The sequence below is a fragment of the Elgaria multicarinata genome, chromosome 2, assembly GCF_023053635.1.
Source record: "Elgaria multicarinata webbii isolate HBS135686 ecotype San Diego chromosome 2, rElgMul1.1.pri, whole genome shotgun sequence".
Lineage (NCBI taxonomy): Eukaryota > Metazoa > Chordata > Lepidosauria > Squamata > Anguidae > Elgaria > Elgaria multicarinata.
Window position 1 is genome coordinate 148,834,771 of NC_086172.1, and position 16,302 is coordinate 148,851,072.

General features: G+C 45.7%; 1 protein-coding gene across 1 annotated transcript in view; it reads left to right on the forward strand.

Annotated features, from left to right (window-relative positions):
- The window catches only part of ADCK1 (aarF domain containing kinase 1), a 232,383-nt gene extending 216,954 nt beyond the window's left edge, over nucleotides 1-15,429 (forward strand). The window contains exon 12 of the transcript XR_010025105.1: nucleotides 15,417-15,429. The gene's annotated coding sequence lies outside the window, so the exon portion shown is untranslated. The remainder of the gene's footprint in view (nucleotides 1-15,416) is intronic.
- The last annotated feature ends 873 nt before the right edge of the window (nucleotides 15,430-16,302 follow it).

Sequence of the window (16,302 nt, forward strand, 5' to 3'; positions counted from 1 at the left end):
ATTTGGAAGTAGTAACCACAGCTACTTGGAAACCCTGGTGGGTATATAGTTCACGATCCAGCATTGCAGGGAGCACTTAAGCCACAGTTTCTTTATTTTAACGTCACGGGGAAACTGTGGTTTAAAAAACCAGGAAGTCCCTTCTGCAGCCAGGCACATAAGAAGAAGGAAGGGGAGAGGCAGGGGAAAATGTTCAAATTTGTCCCTTGATACTGCTCCAACAGACCATAATATTTTACACTAGGAACATTAAATCTGAACACACTGTGTTGGCAGACCAGTACACACATGGCAGGGGGCTCTCTGCCCCTCCTTATATGCCTAGGGCTAGGGTGACCATATGGAAAGGACGACAGGGCTCCTGTATCTTTAAGAGTTGTACAGAAAAGAGAATTTCAGCAGGTGTCATTTGTATATATGGAGAACCTGGTGAAATTTCCTTTTCATCACAACAGTTAAAGCTGCAGGAGCCCTGCCCTCTTTTGTATATGGTTACTCTAGTATAGCTCCTGCAGCTTTAACTGTTGTCATGAAGAGGGAATTTCACCAGGTGCTGCATACATACAAATGACACCTGCTGAAATTCCTAAAGGAGATTTAGACTGGCAGCTGTAATGTGCAGGAGGATATAAAGAGTACACAAAATGTAACTAAAGGCATAAGAAGAGCCATGTAGTATCAGATCAAGAGTCCATCTGGTCCAGCACTCTGTTCACACAGTCGCCAACCAGGGCCTAATCTACACCTACAGCCCTTTTGCAAAGGAGGAGGGGTGGTTGTGAGTTTTCCCACACTCACAGGGAACACATGAACGAAGTTTTTCAGGAGTGTCATTGCAGGAGGACATGGGCCCCGTGACAGTGCTTCCACATGTGGATTGGGAGATGTGGGTGGGGATAGGCAGATTACGTGGCTACGGGGATGGGGATTTTTTTTACTCCTCAGAGATGTGCACGAATGCAAATGCACAGCTACACATGGGGGATAGGGAGTCCATCAAATGTGCAATGCGTCACAGAAATATGTTTGTGTTAAAACAAAAAAGTCACTCAGCGATGAAACCTGCTGATAACCATGCACATGCCCCTCACAGGTCATTGGCTGGTTGCTGATCCCGAAACTCACGGCGAACAGCAACGATCTCGCAAAGGAGGGGCACACTGGCCACGGACTTTGGGATTGTAGCAAAAGAGGGGGGGGGGAGTGACAAAACCAGTCAGCGAAATCCCAGAATAACTGAGTGGTGGAGCTGAGATCAAAGTGGGATCAGCTGTGAGTGATGTGGCCCGATAGGGACAACTTCAATATTATTCTGGAATAAACGGCTGCCGACCAGGAACACAGAAGCAGGACATGGGTGCGACAGCACCCTCCCACCCATGTTTCCCAGCAACTGGTGCATATAGGCTTAATGCAACACCAGTGGCTCACTACAAAGCAGAAGAGAAACAAAGGACCTGTAACCTGGAGAAGTCATGTTACAGAGAACATCAGCAGTGGGGGCTTTCTGTACACATGTGGTGTGTGTTTTATTAGCATCACCCTGACACCTTGGCTAAAGAGTCCATTTTGTTCTGGAAGGGCAGCCAGAACAGAGGCTTGGAGCCTGCCAGGAACGAGAAGAGAGCCCCAGATGGCTGCAGAGGGCCAAGATATAATTGCCAATGTATGTCCTCCACTGATTAAATTAAAAGGAGTTTCTCCCATGGAACTGCAGCTATGTGCAAATGCCTACTGGACTTCCAAGTCACCATCCTGGCCAGATCACCCATGAGGGTAGCTTTCAATTGGGCAATACAGAACCTTGGTGGGAAACATGGCCCAGTCCGCCATCATTCCATCCCTGAGATAGATCAGCTGGTTAAAGCACCACACAGGCATCTCCTCCCCACCCCCACGATTCCTGTCCTTGTCTCTACCCCTTCATCTAACATTCTCTTGGACCTATGACTTTTGTAATGCTCAGCTAGTTAGCTTTAACTCTATCAAGTGGCTAGGTATATCTGCAGAGGTTCTACTCCACCCTGAGTCCAGTCTCAGAGATTGGTTCTCTTCTTTCTGAAATTAACAACTAACTTGAGTCTTGGGCAACTAATGCATTCTTACTGCTCTGCCGCCCTGGGACTCAGCTATGCTGTAAGAATCGGCCAGGGTTCATTTGGCTCTTAGGCCCATACCTCATGATCCTTTTCTAGTACTCTCCTTGCTCTTTTCCGGCACAGAGCCCATGTTTCCAGGGCCAGAATGTGAACCCCCCAGGGTTAGCACCAAGGGTAGGGGTAGTTGGGCACTTGCCAATTGTTCACACTCCAGCAGAGTCCCACTGACAGGAGCCCTCTGGAGTTGCTTCTCCTCTTCACCATTTCTACCTCCTTGTTCTCCTGCCTCTTACTCTGGCCTAGACAGTGGTGGTGGTGGTGGTGGTGGTGGTGAGGAGCACTAGTTGCCACTGCCTACTTGCTTACTGGCTTTCTGCCTGTCAAGCAAGGAAGTGGTAGTGACGATGAGAAAGAGAATGAGGAACAATAGTAGCTAGTGACAATGGTGCTGAGAAGGCAGTGAACCTGCCCATGGAGTCCAGAGTTTGGTTCCATGCTGGACACAGTCCACCTATGAGCTCCTTTTGGTGCCTTGCAGGGGTTGCACCATCCACACATGTTCCAATGGTGGCACTCGAGCAGGGCATCAAGATCCATCCTGTGTAGCATCCTACTCCTTACAGTTGCCAACTAGATGCCTCCTGGAAGGCCTCTGTCTGTGCCAAGGACTTTTAAAACTGTCATTTTAAATGTGCAAATGTTTTAATATTGGAATATATTTAATATATTTTTTAACTTTGTATATTTCTATTTATAGGTTTTAAATGTATAGGTTTTAAATTTTGTAATGCCGCCTTGAGGCCCAGCATTGGACAAAAGGTGGGATAATAATAACAACAATGACAACAACAAGCAGGTATGATGGGCAACAGCTCTCCCACATTGTTATTTATAGGTATGTTGTATGAATAGTTCAGCATAGGATCTCTGGGGCTGATGGAAGCAACTATCAGAGGTGGTCTGAGCAAACCCCTCTTCCTCTGCTTCACAGGGACCATCCAGAACTGTTCTTGTCTGCCCATCCCTATTGGCTGATGCCACCTTCCAGTCAAGGCTTCTTCTTCCCCCCTAGAGGTCCCTTCCCCTCTTCCTCTCCACTTGCCTCCCTGTTCTTCTTTCTCTCTCTCTACTAAGCAGTCATCTTATCACTTGCCTGTCTGTTCAGACTCCTCCTCCTCCTCCTCCTCCTCCTCCAGTCATTCCTGCTTGGCCTTTCCTTCCTCCTTCCGTCTTCCTCTGTTCTACCTTTTCAGCTTTGTCTTGACCCCAGCCTGCTTCGCAAATTGCCGCATATCTGCCCAGCTAGCCATACAGATGAGCCATCCCCTGGCATGTTTCCTGCAGCCATCACCCCCATTTGAAGCCTTTAGGAGTCAGCGAGTCCAGGTACTTTCCCATGGAATGTCAGCAGATGGTCCCGGGTGATAAAAGCATTGATACAATGCACTGAGGCACCATAAACAGCAAATCAAATACAATAACCTATTTGCACTATGTTGCATTTACACCTTTTAGAGATATTGGTCCCATTTTACAGCTGAGAGGCACTGAGGCATAGGGGAAGAAACATTTGTGGTTGTCCTGGCTGAATTAGGACAATTGGGGGTTATGCTTTTATTCATTCGTTTACCATTGGCTTCTGATGGCCCTGTAGCATAAACAAATAAAATAACATCTCAAGCTTTTAGCCTCTCCAAAATGGAAATCTGGGGGCTATGCATTTTGTACGGCCCGAGAAAGTTTGGCTCAGGTTTGTAGCCAGTCCTAGAATAATTCCTTACTATCACATGGGGCTGAACACGTACACACAGCAAAATAAATAAATAAAATGCTCCCAGCTGAGGAACTGATAATGCTTCATTGGCATCTTTGTATATTTCTAGGAGCGCTCCCATTCATGCAAGTGGTACAAATGCATCTGTTTGTGCTATCCAATAAGCATTTAGCTGGAGTAAGGATGGCTTCAAGAGACAAGAGTCTGCCGTTCTATTTTTGTGCCATGCTTCTGAATGCCTCCCATTGCAGCGCACGGGAAAGCAAGGGAAGCACGCAGGCTTCAAACGCTGGAAATAGGCACTCTGCATTTATAGTCTGCTTGTTGCTTTCTCACCTCTCCTGGCATGCTTCAATCTGCCAGTCGCAGTGAACACCGTGTCCTGTGAGCGATGCTCACTGTGAACAGATGGCCCCGGGAGGGAAAAACAGATGGCACATGGGCTGGGAGGAAGCGTCTATGGATTTGAGTGGAACAGAGAAATCAGACCCCATTTCTCACTCCAGGGTTCCATGCTAGAGACAAACTTGTATTTCCACCCTCCCCCAACCACAGCTCCATCACCTCTAGCCACAACGGCTTCTTCGTGCTATCGGGTAGGAGCTAGTTAAGGTGGGTGCACTGGATTCAGATGGTAAAGCAATGCTCTTCTTTCTGCTGCTTGCGTCTTCAGAGCAGCAGAAATCTGGCAGAGGGAAGAGTGGGCCAAGCAAGTAAAACACATTGATTAGAGAAACCCTTCCCTTCCCTTTCCTTTCCCTTCCCTTCCCTTCCCTTCCCTTCCCTTCCCTTCCCTTCCCTTCCCTTTCCTTTCCTTTCCTAGAAGGTTCACTACACAGTTTCAGTCGATTCGCTTAGCAACATCAGGCACAGAGCATTGTGACTTAGAACTTTATCACACCAGCGTTATACTGTGCAATCACTGCGAATTGCATGCAAAGGACTCCGAAGTTTTCCAGTTTATAATCTGCTTTGACTGTGAAGTACTCCCGTGCATCCTGCTTTAATTGTGCTATAAAAAGAAAAGAATCGAGGTATTTAGCTACTAGTTTTCAAGTGTTTTTTCCGAGCGGCCACTGGGGTGCAGGAGCAGGATTTAATATGAATTAAACAAATGCTTACATCTGCGTAAGCTTTAAAGATAAAGACTTCAAAATTGGCACAGTAATAAATATTAAGGAGAGCTTTAAGCATACCAAATTTGAATCAGACTGGGTCATCTGTTGATTTTTCATGATTTTTTTACATTTCCCCCCTTAAACCCTTTGCAAAGGATCTTAGGAGCGCTGCCGCCCGGGGTGTGATTTAGCAACAACAACATCAAGGCTGACAGCTTAGTGCTGTAGGGGATAATTTGAGGGAAACAGGTACGTGGGATGAAGCTTTTAGTCTTAGGACCCCCTCCCCACATTTTAGGTACTTGTCAAATTCTATCCTCAAGGCAGGCTTATCTGCCCAAGAGGTCTCATGGCCACTGGAAGCCACCAGATCTGGCCACTGAGGTGGCACTCCACACAGACCTCCTGAAAAGTATACAGGGTGGGTAGGTCAGACCACTCAAGAGAGAGGGGGGGAATAAAGATGTCACTGCTACCTTTATAACTATGCATAGTCTGACCCAAAGAGGTGGGACTCCAACAGTCCTTGCATCCTGCTAGGGCAGGGATGGAGAACTGCTGGCCCATGGGCTCGATCCACTCTTTTGCACCTTTTAATTAAGTCCGCAGCTGCCTCTTCCTCAGCTCCAGTTATGCAATGTTGGATTGTGATGTCCGAAGTGCCGCCATGGTGGATTGCTGGACTGAGGTCACTCTCCAGAAGACTTACCGTATGTTCAGACTCTTGGGCCACAGCTAGACCTAAGGTTTATCCTGGGATCATCCAGGGTTCACCCCTGCCTGAGCACTGGATCCCCTGTGTGTCACCCCGATGAACAGGTTTGACCCCTGGACGATCCAGGGATAAACCTTAGGACTAGCTATAGCCTTGGTCTTCTGCTATATCCTGTCAGGATTGGCTCCAGATTTGCCTCCACTAGTGGGTTCCCTCCTATCTTAGTGGGGTCCCATCTGTGAGATTACCTGCTGATGGTAGCCATGGCTAGCCATTTTAACTTCCCACAATGCCCAAACTCCTCCAAGTCTGCCTCCTGGTTTCCTAGCATAGCTGCTTCCTTGATGCAATTTGTCTCTGAGGATTCCTCCAACGGGGACAAGACCTGGAGAGGGCCAGGTGCTGATGCTGGGTTGTGTTGGTGAACCATTGTCCTCCTCCTTCTCCTTTTTTCTTCCCATCCCTATCACTTGCTTTTCCCTGCAGTCCAACCTTGTTCTCCAGTCTCCTTTCTGGAGGTCCCAGTCTCTTTCTCCTTTTATGCACACCTCTGAAAATGCACAGTGATGGCACTTCATAATAGTCTACATAAAGGCAGTTCCCGGTATTCTGGCACACTGGAGCATGACCAAGGAGTTGCAGCCTAAGTTTCATCTGACCACACTTAAGATGGAAATGACCGAAAGCTTTCAACAGGACTTTTTACTTAACATAATCAGGCATATTTTTTTTGGTAACCAGTGAAGCAAGCCAAGTTAAGTGGCAAAAAGTGAAACCAAAACCAATGCAGAGAGAGCTACACAGGAAGAGAGGAAGAGAAAGAAACATCCCACCTCCCTGTTCCCACATGTATTAACCATTCAGTGGCTTTTCCACCAATTATTTTTCTCTGAATTCAGTGGGATTAACTAATGCTTATTCCAACACAAGGAACAGAATTAGGATGAGGAAACGGCAGAGCTATTGAATTTGGCACAGGCTTGATTTACAGTGACTGGGGTCATCAGTGCCAGGGAACATGTTAAGTTTCCACCCCAGTGGCTTCCTTCAGCGCGCCTCTATACTTCTTCCCATAGGAGTACATGGCTGCCATTCATTCCTATGAGTTAAAGTCAGGCGCGAACTTGGTGACACAGTTACAGTGAGGGTAAAACTTGCTTTCTACCTGTGACACTGGGTAGTTCAGGCCATCTTCACTGGGACAGCACAGGGCAATTATATGTGCATCTCATCTTGCAGGGCTCCTTGCAATAACCCTTATATGTAGATCTATTGTTATAAACTGCAGCAATTGGAACTGGCCATTTCTGGCTGCCATAGCTTACAACAGCAGGTCTATGGTAGGTCAGAGCGGCCGTCCTTGAGGATGGGTGGCTTGCTGGCATAAACGGAGGCTTCAGGTAAGTCCCATGGGTGGGGACCGCAGCTCGCCGGGTTTGGTGAGGCAAGCGGGAGGGGAAGTGAGTCCTGTGGACTCCCGGTCGGCCTTGCGCACAAATTTCCTGAGTGCCCGGGAAACCGCAACAGCCATCCCCGCTTTGGATTTGAAACTGAATCCAAAATGGGTTGGAGTAGTTCTGAGGCACCCTGAATTGAATCGGGGCCAATTTGGAAGCTCCAAATCAGCCTCTGAGTTGAATTGGGGTTTGTGCACAGCCCTAGTAGTAGTTCAGTTGTGAAGCACACAACTAACATTTCTCTTCCCTCCACCATACCCCCAGCCACTGTTCCATGCTTTACAATGGCTTCTACGTTGCTGTTATGTTTGCCAGCCCTGAATAATAATAATAATAATAATAATAATAATAATAATAATAATAATAATACTCTGTATTTGCATTTTGAACTCCTTTAAATCAGAGCACCATTGTGACTACAGGAATAAGATGGAGGCCTTAGCTAGACCTAAGGTTTATCCCGGGATCGTCCCGGGTTCATCCCTGTTCATGTAAATGACACACAGGCTATCCCAGGAGAAGGCAGGGATGACCCCAGGACAACCCCGGGATAAACCTTAGGTCTAGCTAAGGCCCCAGTTTGCTTTTGCTGCCCTGACACCCTCATCACCTGCTGCTCTCTGGGTGGTGGTTTGTGAGCCCCAAGGGCTGCCGGGCCCCAGACTTTGGCCCCAACATCCAACTTTAGCTGCCCCTCTGCCCTTAGTGACATAGAACATGCTAAATACAGGAGCCCCGCTGCAATACCAGTCCTGCAAATGCATAGTAGCCTTGATGCTACGGCTTGCTGAGGATGCTTGCTGGATCCACAAGTGCAAGACCTTTGCCAAGTCTCCGCACTCTTTGACACTCATCCTGTGTTTTTAGTTTCCATCCCTGATTGACTTTGCAAAAGAAAACTTCGTCTTCCTTCTGATATATCTTTAATCGCTCAGCAGTGCTGTTTTGTGAATCTGGCAAATGTTCTCACCTTGCAGCAAAGAAAAAAAAGAAACAGTAAAAGGGGGGGGGAAGCATTTAGACATGAAATTTAGACTAAAAGCTCTTCTACACCCAGGTTTCTTTCCTTTCCTTTGTCAATCCAAAGTGCATTAAATGAAACTCCTGTGCTTCTCGAAGCTGCCTCTGTTATTATTGGAACTGATGCACATTTACTCTAACCAATCTATTTTTATTTGAACCACTTATGCTGTATGAAACCAAGCATAATAACTGGAGTCAATACAGATATATTTGTTTTTATTTAAACTCATAAGTGTGCTAAAAGCAACAAATGCTCTTCCTGCTGAAAACCAACGCACACACAGAAAAGATACCAAATGTGTGTGCAAGTCAAAACAATGGTGTCTGGTTTCCCAAAGGGGTTGCTGGTTGTTTCTTTTTAAATAATAATAATAATAATAATAATAATAATAATAATAATAATAATAATACAATATTGTACTTTATTATGGATAACTTTGGGAAACAAAGTTCAGCAGAAGCAGCATGTTCCTTGCACAATAGCAAGGATGGTGGAAAGTGGAGCTGGTTTTCTTTGAGTAAGACTAGATCTGCACCAACCAGGATATAACACCATGAAAGCAGTTTGAAAACAGTATATGGAATGTGTCATGGGCCCCAGCAGTTTTCATTGCACTCCAATACCGTTATAAAGCAGTGGTGCAGATCCTGAGCTCTTTCAGACCAGGGAAAATTTATTTCCTTACCTTTGCGCTTGGTTCCTGCTTCTCTTCCATGATAGGGAAGAGAAGAATCACACAAGGGAGAAAAGGGAAGAAAGCAGCAACCACATGGCCCATTCAGTGTAGTGGGACAGTGCCCTCTATTGTGTGTTTTATAGTGAAACTGCTGCACAGGGCAAGAAATAGCGACAAATTTTGCTATAGCTCAGAAGAGTTGCATTTCATAATGAAAAAATGGCGGAAGGAATGGGAGACCAGTGGGAGGTGTGCAGGAGGAAGACGGCATCATCAAAATGACATTCGAAGATCCGTGAGTGGCCAGTTGTGGGTATGCGATAAAATGGTCATCAGAAGAAGCTCCCTGACTAAGGCCGTTGCTAGATGAGGCGTTAGCGCGGTGTGAGGCCCGGTTTCCCTCCTGTGCATCCAGATGACGCACAGGGGAATCTGGGGTCAGGCTGCACTAAAACCTCCCTTAACCCGGCATAAGCAGATTCGCTTATGGCCCAGTTTTTCCGCAGCCCCAGCCTGGAACGTCTAGCTAGGAACGTCTAGCAGTGTCCGTGGCTTTTTGTGGCTGCTCACTTACTCGTGAGTAGCCGGGAGAAGCCACGGACTGGGCACAGTGCTCATATGAGCGCTGTGCCCATCAGGCCCGGGGGGGATCCCAGGGGGGAGATAGGGGCTGCCGGGGAAGGCTGGACCCAGCAGGAGAGAGGGGGGGGGAAGAAGGATGGGCATCGGCCCTGGCAAGCGTTGGACGGGGGCGGGCGGGGGTAGAGCGGGCATTGGGCATCGGGCATCGGCCCTGGCAAGCGGATGGGGGCTGGGGGTAGAGCGGGGATCGGGCATGGCAAGCGGACGGGGGCTGGGGGTAGAGCAGGCATAGGGAATGGCGGATGGGGGCTGGGGGGGCGAGGGAAGAAGGATGGGCCTGGCAAGTGGTGGGGGAGAAGATCGGGGACGGGGACAGGCCTGGCGGACGGGGGGAGGACGAGTGAGCGGGCGGGGGGGAATCAGGGGCAGGGGGAGCGGGTTTTTTTTTTAAAAAAACCCATTTACCTTCTCTGGCGGTGCTCCAGCGCACATGGCCCCTTTAAAATAACAAACAAAATGGCCGACGCGACGGGGCTTCCCCTTGCCCCATCGCGTGTTACGTCTGGAAGACGGCGACGGCACGTGCTAGCTGTAGCGCGCCGTTGCCCCGACTCCCAGACGCATTATAAGGTAGGTCTAGCAAGGCCCTAAGAAAGGGCTACTGAACTGAAATGGGCAGGGGCAACTAGTGAGATTAGTCTGGTTCCATATCAGAATTAGGAATTCAGCCTATTATATCTCACCAGAGCAGATCTTCGGCTGATCTCTTTGAACATCATCTTAACCCTTGCTGGATCAGAACAAAGTTACATCTAGTCCATCACTCTGGTTTCAACAGCAGCCAGTTCGGTTGGCCATGCAGACAATGGGTGCTCAGGATCTTATGCTGGTGTTACCCACCATCATTCCCATATCTGCAGGAGAAGCAGGCAGTTTTCTTCTATATTAAGAGTGGAATTCCTACTCATGGTTGTGCTAGCCCAACCCTGAATTGCAGGAGCCTACAGAAATTTGTGAGATTCATGAAAAGCAGATGATTAATAAATGAAATGGAAATTTATAAGATAAGAAGATGAAAATGAAAGATGTAAGAGGCAAAATTCTGTAATCGACCAAGCATAGGGAGGGATTGGGGAGGGATTTGGAATAAGCATTAATGTGTGTGGTGTTTTTTCTTTAATTCAATGTATTTTGATTTTGAAAAACCAATTTTTTAAAAAGTAGTTTCATGCTTTTGTTAATGGGGCAAAGCATGCACTTTTGAAAAATATGCATAGAAATGCACACCTTTCCCATTTAAATGAGCCCCAAACCAGCCCAAAATCTAAAATGAGAGTGAGCTGAAATGAGATTCGGAATGATTCTTGGAGAATTTAGGCAAGCTAGAAAATTGCTGTTCCTCCCATCCCTAAACAGAGACAACAGGAGGGAGGCACTAAAAGTAGACCCCCGCAAAAAAAAACCCCACACAACTAAAACAACAAAACTGATGCAGTATCAAGTGCCAGTTTATATTTGCAAAAATGAGCACAAAAATGCTTTATTCAATGGGGACGTGGGGTGAAAAATAAATGTATTTGCTAAAGTGTGCACAAAAATGTAGATTTAAAAACACATTTAAAATTAATTTTTATTCATATATTCATACAAATGTATGAAAATCATACAAAGCTTTCTTTGGAATAATAATAATAATAATAATAATAATAATAATAATAATAATAATAATAGGGACAGAATGAACTTAGCACTGGAAAAATGAAAATTTGAGTGAAATCGAGTTTAACAGATTTGCCCATTCTTGGTTTTACCACTTGGTCATCCTTCCTTCGCAAGAACTCTTACCCATTCTTTGTGTTCCTCATTTCCTAAAGGAAAATAATATTCTTCACTATGCTACTAAAGAATCTACCAACGCTACTCTAGAGAGAGAAAAAATTAACACCACTAGTATTGAAAACCAAAGCTTCCTCTTTGTCTCTGGGCCTGCCTCTTTAGCTCTGTGTGCCATTTGCTAATCCATTTGTCTCCATTTTTGCATCTTTCTCCTCATTTTTTTTAAAAAATCTTTATGAAAGGGAGGATTTATCTGTAATGTTGAGAGGAAACAAACAAGATAAAAAGGGAGAGATAAGTGACAAGATGGGATTTCGGTCCTGACCTAGGTTTAAAGTGAATGATTGTCAATACTAATAACATAAAACTTAACAGTGGAGTGTGGCTGACACACGATGGGCTCAGGGATGCTTAGAGACATCTGAAAATTCAATCAGAGACTAGAGTCAGAAATGTAGCCAGTGTGTCTGGAATTTGGGTTTAATACATTGCTTTGAAAACATTCTGCAATATGGATGGCAAAAAGCACACTAGACATTCGCAAGGGGTGCAGGTGCTTTGCTGTGTGTGTGGGGTGTGTGTAAGTGTGCTTCAGCTTAGTCGTAGAAACAAAGGTGGGGAATTCATACTCGGCTCTGCAATAGCCATGCATTGTCCTTGTAAGGAAAATTGGCCACACCAGAAACATGGGCATTAATCTGTAAGGGAGAATATGTCTCTCCGTCTGTTTCTCTGCCCCATATCACCAAGACCATGAAACCTAGGCCTTTGCAAGACCAGGCTATATCCCGGGGTGATACCTGGGATCGTTCCCTGTGCATCCAGATGACGCACAGGGGATCCCGGGCTCAGGCAGGGATCAACCCTTCCTGGCCCCGGGATATAGCCTACCCCTTTGGGCCTGCTTTTCACTGTGGTCCCGAGACCTCGAGCGTGTGAACCGTTTTCGTGGCTTTTCCTGGCTCTGCGCCCATTGGGGGCAGGGTGGGGGGGGAATGGGAAAAGCCATTTTTTTAAAAAAAAACCTCTTACCTTTGCGCACGATCATTTGTGCGTGTAGTCCCCTTTAAAAGTTAAAAAAATGGCGGGGGTGACAGCTCTCTTTGTGAGGTCGCCTCGCCTTACATGTAAACGAGGGCGACATCCCACAATACTTGCATTGCGGGGTCTCCCTTTGTCTGTCACAGATTTACTGGTAGGTCTAGCAAAGGATCTAGACATCTGAAACATAGCAAGTATTCAAAAGGGGCCCTAGGGGTGTGCACCTCATCTTTTTAAAAATGCACTAATTAGTTTTAATTAATTTAACTATGTCTGTGTGCTTGAAGCCCGTAGTAACACCTTGAGCCACGAGAGTTAGAATCCCTAACCTGCTTTGCAGTCCATACAGTTTTAAGCTAGGGGAGATTAGTAAACCAAGGGATGCATAGAATCATAGAATCATAGAATAGCAGAGTTGGAAGGAGCCTACAAGGCCATCGAGTCCAACCCCCTGCTCAATGCAGGAATCCACCCTAAAGCATCCCTGACAGATGCTTGTCCAGCTGCCTCTTGAATGCCTCTAGTGTGGGAGAGCCCACAACTTCCCTAGGTAACTGATTCCATTGTCGTACTGCTCTAACAGTCAGGAAGTTTTTCCTGATGTCCAGCTGGAATCTGGCTTCCTTTAACTTGTGCCCGTTATTCCGTGTCCTGCACTCTGGGAGGATCGAGAAGAGATCCTGGCCCTCCTCTGTGTGACAACCTTTTAAGTATTTGAAGAGTGCTATCATGTCTCCCCTCAATCTTCTCTTCTCCAGGCTAAACATGCCCAGTTCTTTCAGTCTCTCTTCATAGGGCTTTGTTTCCAGACCCCTGATCATCCTGGTTGCCCTCCTCTGAACACGCTCCAGCTTGTCTGCGTCCTTCTTGAATTGTGGAGCCCAGAACTGGACGCAATACTCTAGATGAGGCCTAACCAGGGCCAAATAGAGAGGAACCAGTACCTCACGTGATTTGGAAGCTATACTTCTATTAATGCAGCCCAAAATAGCATTTGCCTTTCTTGCAGCCATATCGCACTGTTGGCTCATATTCAGCTTGTGATCTACAACAATTCCAAGATCCTTCTCGTTTGTAGTATCGCTGAGCCAAGTATCCCCCATCTTGTAACTGTGCCTTTGGTTTCTGTTTCCTAGATGTAGTTATATGCTGGCCTGCCCCACTGTTTTGGGGCAGCCCCCCCCTCAAGACTGGAAATCCACAGAATGGAAAACCAGGTGGGCCAGATTTGGCATGAATATCTAATATTCAACATCTCTGTTGCAAAGCATCAGGCCTAGCTATCCCCAGAGATCACAGCATGATCTCTTAGGCAGATTATTCCCAGAGATACTGCAGCATGTTCTCATAGAATCCTTCATTCCTTTCACATTATGGAGATTAAGGAATTCAGTACAGGAGACATAAGGCAGCTATTAGTTAGCACTTATTTGATGTTAAGTTAATTATATTGGTATCTTCCTGATATAACATTAGAAAACAAATGTGGCAGTGGGGTCTGGTATTATGGCCAGTTCACATATCTGCGCTGTTCATGGTTAGCAGGTCTCCTCCTACCCTACCGCAGTTAGCATCGGACCTGTTGAAACTGAACTGTAGCCAGTAAGATCAGGTCCCCTAATTCCTCAGTCCAATAAGCACAACTGGCCCAGGAATCTTTATAGGGTTCAGTGAATATCATCTGACCATCTTAGACTAATGATACACATTAGTGACTCTTCCTTTAGGGTTGTATGAGAATTTCATTTCAGTTTGCAAATTACTCAAAAATGCCCTGTTTGCAATCCTGAATATCAATGTGAAAAGGAGCACATGTTTGCTGAAAATGTTCACCAATTGCTGAACTTGCGTTCATATTTACAAGATAGGCACTTGGAAAATGCACAACTTTCTCAAAAAGCACAGCTTTTGAAAAGTGTATAACTTTTGAAAAAGGCACAACTTCCAAAAAGTGCAACTTTGGGAAATGCACGGTTTTCCCCATTTCAACAAATTGGAAAACAGCCCCAAATGAGAATGGGAGTGAGCTTTGAAGAAAAGTTCAGAGAATGTCAGTGACCTCAAACCTCCTTGGCTCTCCCATTCCTACTTTCCTTCACTGGTGCGGCTGATTCCTCTATTTCCCTCCTTTGTCCTATGATGGGCATTCCAGAATAGTCATATCTCAGGACCCTGCCAGTCCACGACCCAATGAAGGGCCATGTACTGATGCTCAAGTCACAACATACCTGGATCATTAAAATATTCCAGGGCAAGCACAAGATAGGATTTTGCACACTGGTCATGTGGATTGAGAAGTACATTGCAAAGCCAAGACTGAACTATTTGAAAGTGCGTAGATGAACAGGTGCAAAGTGGGCACAGAAATTGACTCATTTCTAAATCTAAATCTAAAATTATTTCTAAGCCACTTTTAAGAGTAGAATCCTTTGTGCCTGTGGAAAATATATAAATCCTGACAGGAAAGATGTTTAAAATCTGGTCTAAAATTTATAATAAGTGTGTTGTGTAGTATAGCATTATGGTTATGGAGGTTAACAAGGAGCATTGAAAAGGTTTGCCTTCAACTGAAGCCCATCGCTTGCCTTGTATAGGAAGCGTGCTTTTGGCTGTCTGCCAACTGCCAGTAAAACTGTTACTGTTGCATTACTAAGGAACATATTATGGACCTTAACAAGTTTACACTTGCTCCAGGTGTTTATATACTGGAGAGGGGAATCAAAAAGATCAGTTAATGAACATTCTATTTACTCATTGGCTCATAAATATAAGGCAATGGACTGACAGCTAACAGCAAGTTAGAAGGTCATTGGCCAGAGGATTCTCACTAGAGGGTATAAAAGGACAGTCCTAACACTCTCCAAGAGTCAGTTTGGGCAGTCAGCCAGGTAGAGAAGAGCCTAAGGAAGAAGAAGGCTAGCAGAAGAGCCTAAGGAAAGAGGCTGAAGAAGATGTGGAGCTGAAATCACAGAAGGCAGGAGCTGTGAGGATTTGCTAGGCAAAGAAGAATGCAAAACCACTTTTAAGGCACGTTCTGGTCGGATTGCAGGCATAAAGCAGTTGGCTTCAAGAAGCAGAGAGACTTTGGAATGAGGCAACTGAGTGACTCCCCCCCCCACTTTTCAGACATGCCCTTGACCAGAAGAAACACTTCAGATGAAGCTGAAGCAAGCTTGAGTCCAATGTGACAGCTGAGAGACATTTTACAAGTTTGTATCCTTCGAGAGTTCCTGAGCAAGTTGAGAACTTCAGGTCCAGATGTCTAAATAATGCCCAATTCAAGCAATCTATAAAGTGTGTTGTTTAAACTAGTGCTGTGCTGAAAATTTCTTCCACATTATTCCCATTCAATTTGATAGAAAAGAAATTCCTTTTGAAAAATAATTCAAAGGAGAAGAAATTTCAGAGAAATTATCATGAGTTGGGTTCAGGGTTCTTGTGCTTATCTTACATATGAGATGGCCAAGGAATGTGCATGAGTATCCTGTCTTCCATTGTACAATCATCACTGTCCACCTGCATGAGAGACAAGATGCACCCACCATCAGTCCTCAGAAATTTAACATTTGGAAGATCCTGGGGGAGGTGGGAGAATCTAAAGAATGAACTACAGCTGAACAAAAATTTCTCGGAAGTCCTGAGATTTTTCTTTTCCTAACCCCCCCCTCCCTGGAAATATAAGACCACTTTGCAGAATTTCCCCAAATTTTCTTCCCCATTTTTTGGGGGGTGGTTTTCACCTTCCCTCTCTCCCAACTCCACAATGCCCCAGAACAATGCTAGGTAAGGAGTTATTTTGGACAATGCAAATTGAAGCCAGGCTGCTGACACAGTTGCTGCTGTTTCCACTTGCATGGCAATGCAAAAAAGAAAAGAAAAAACCTTAGGAGAAAAGAAAGCAGCTGTGCGATCTCCAGTATTCGAGGCAGTAAGCCTGTGTGCACCAGTTGGTGGGGAACATGGGTGGGAGGGTGCTGTTG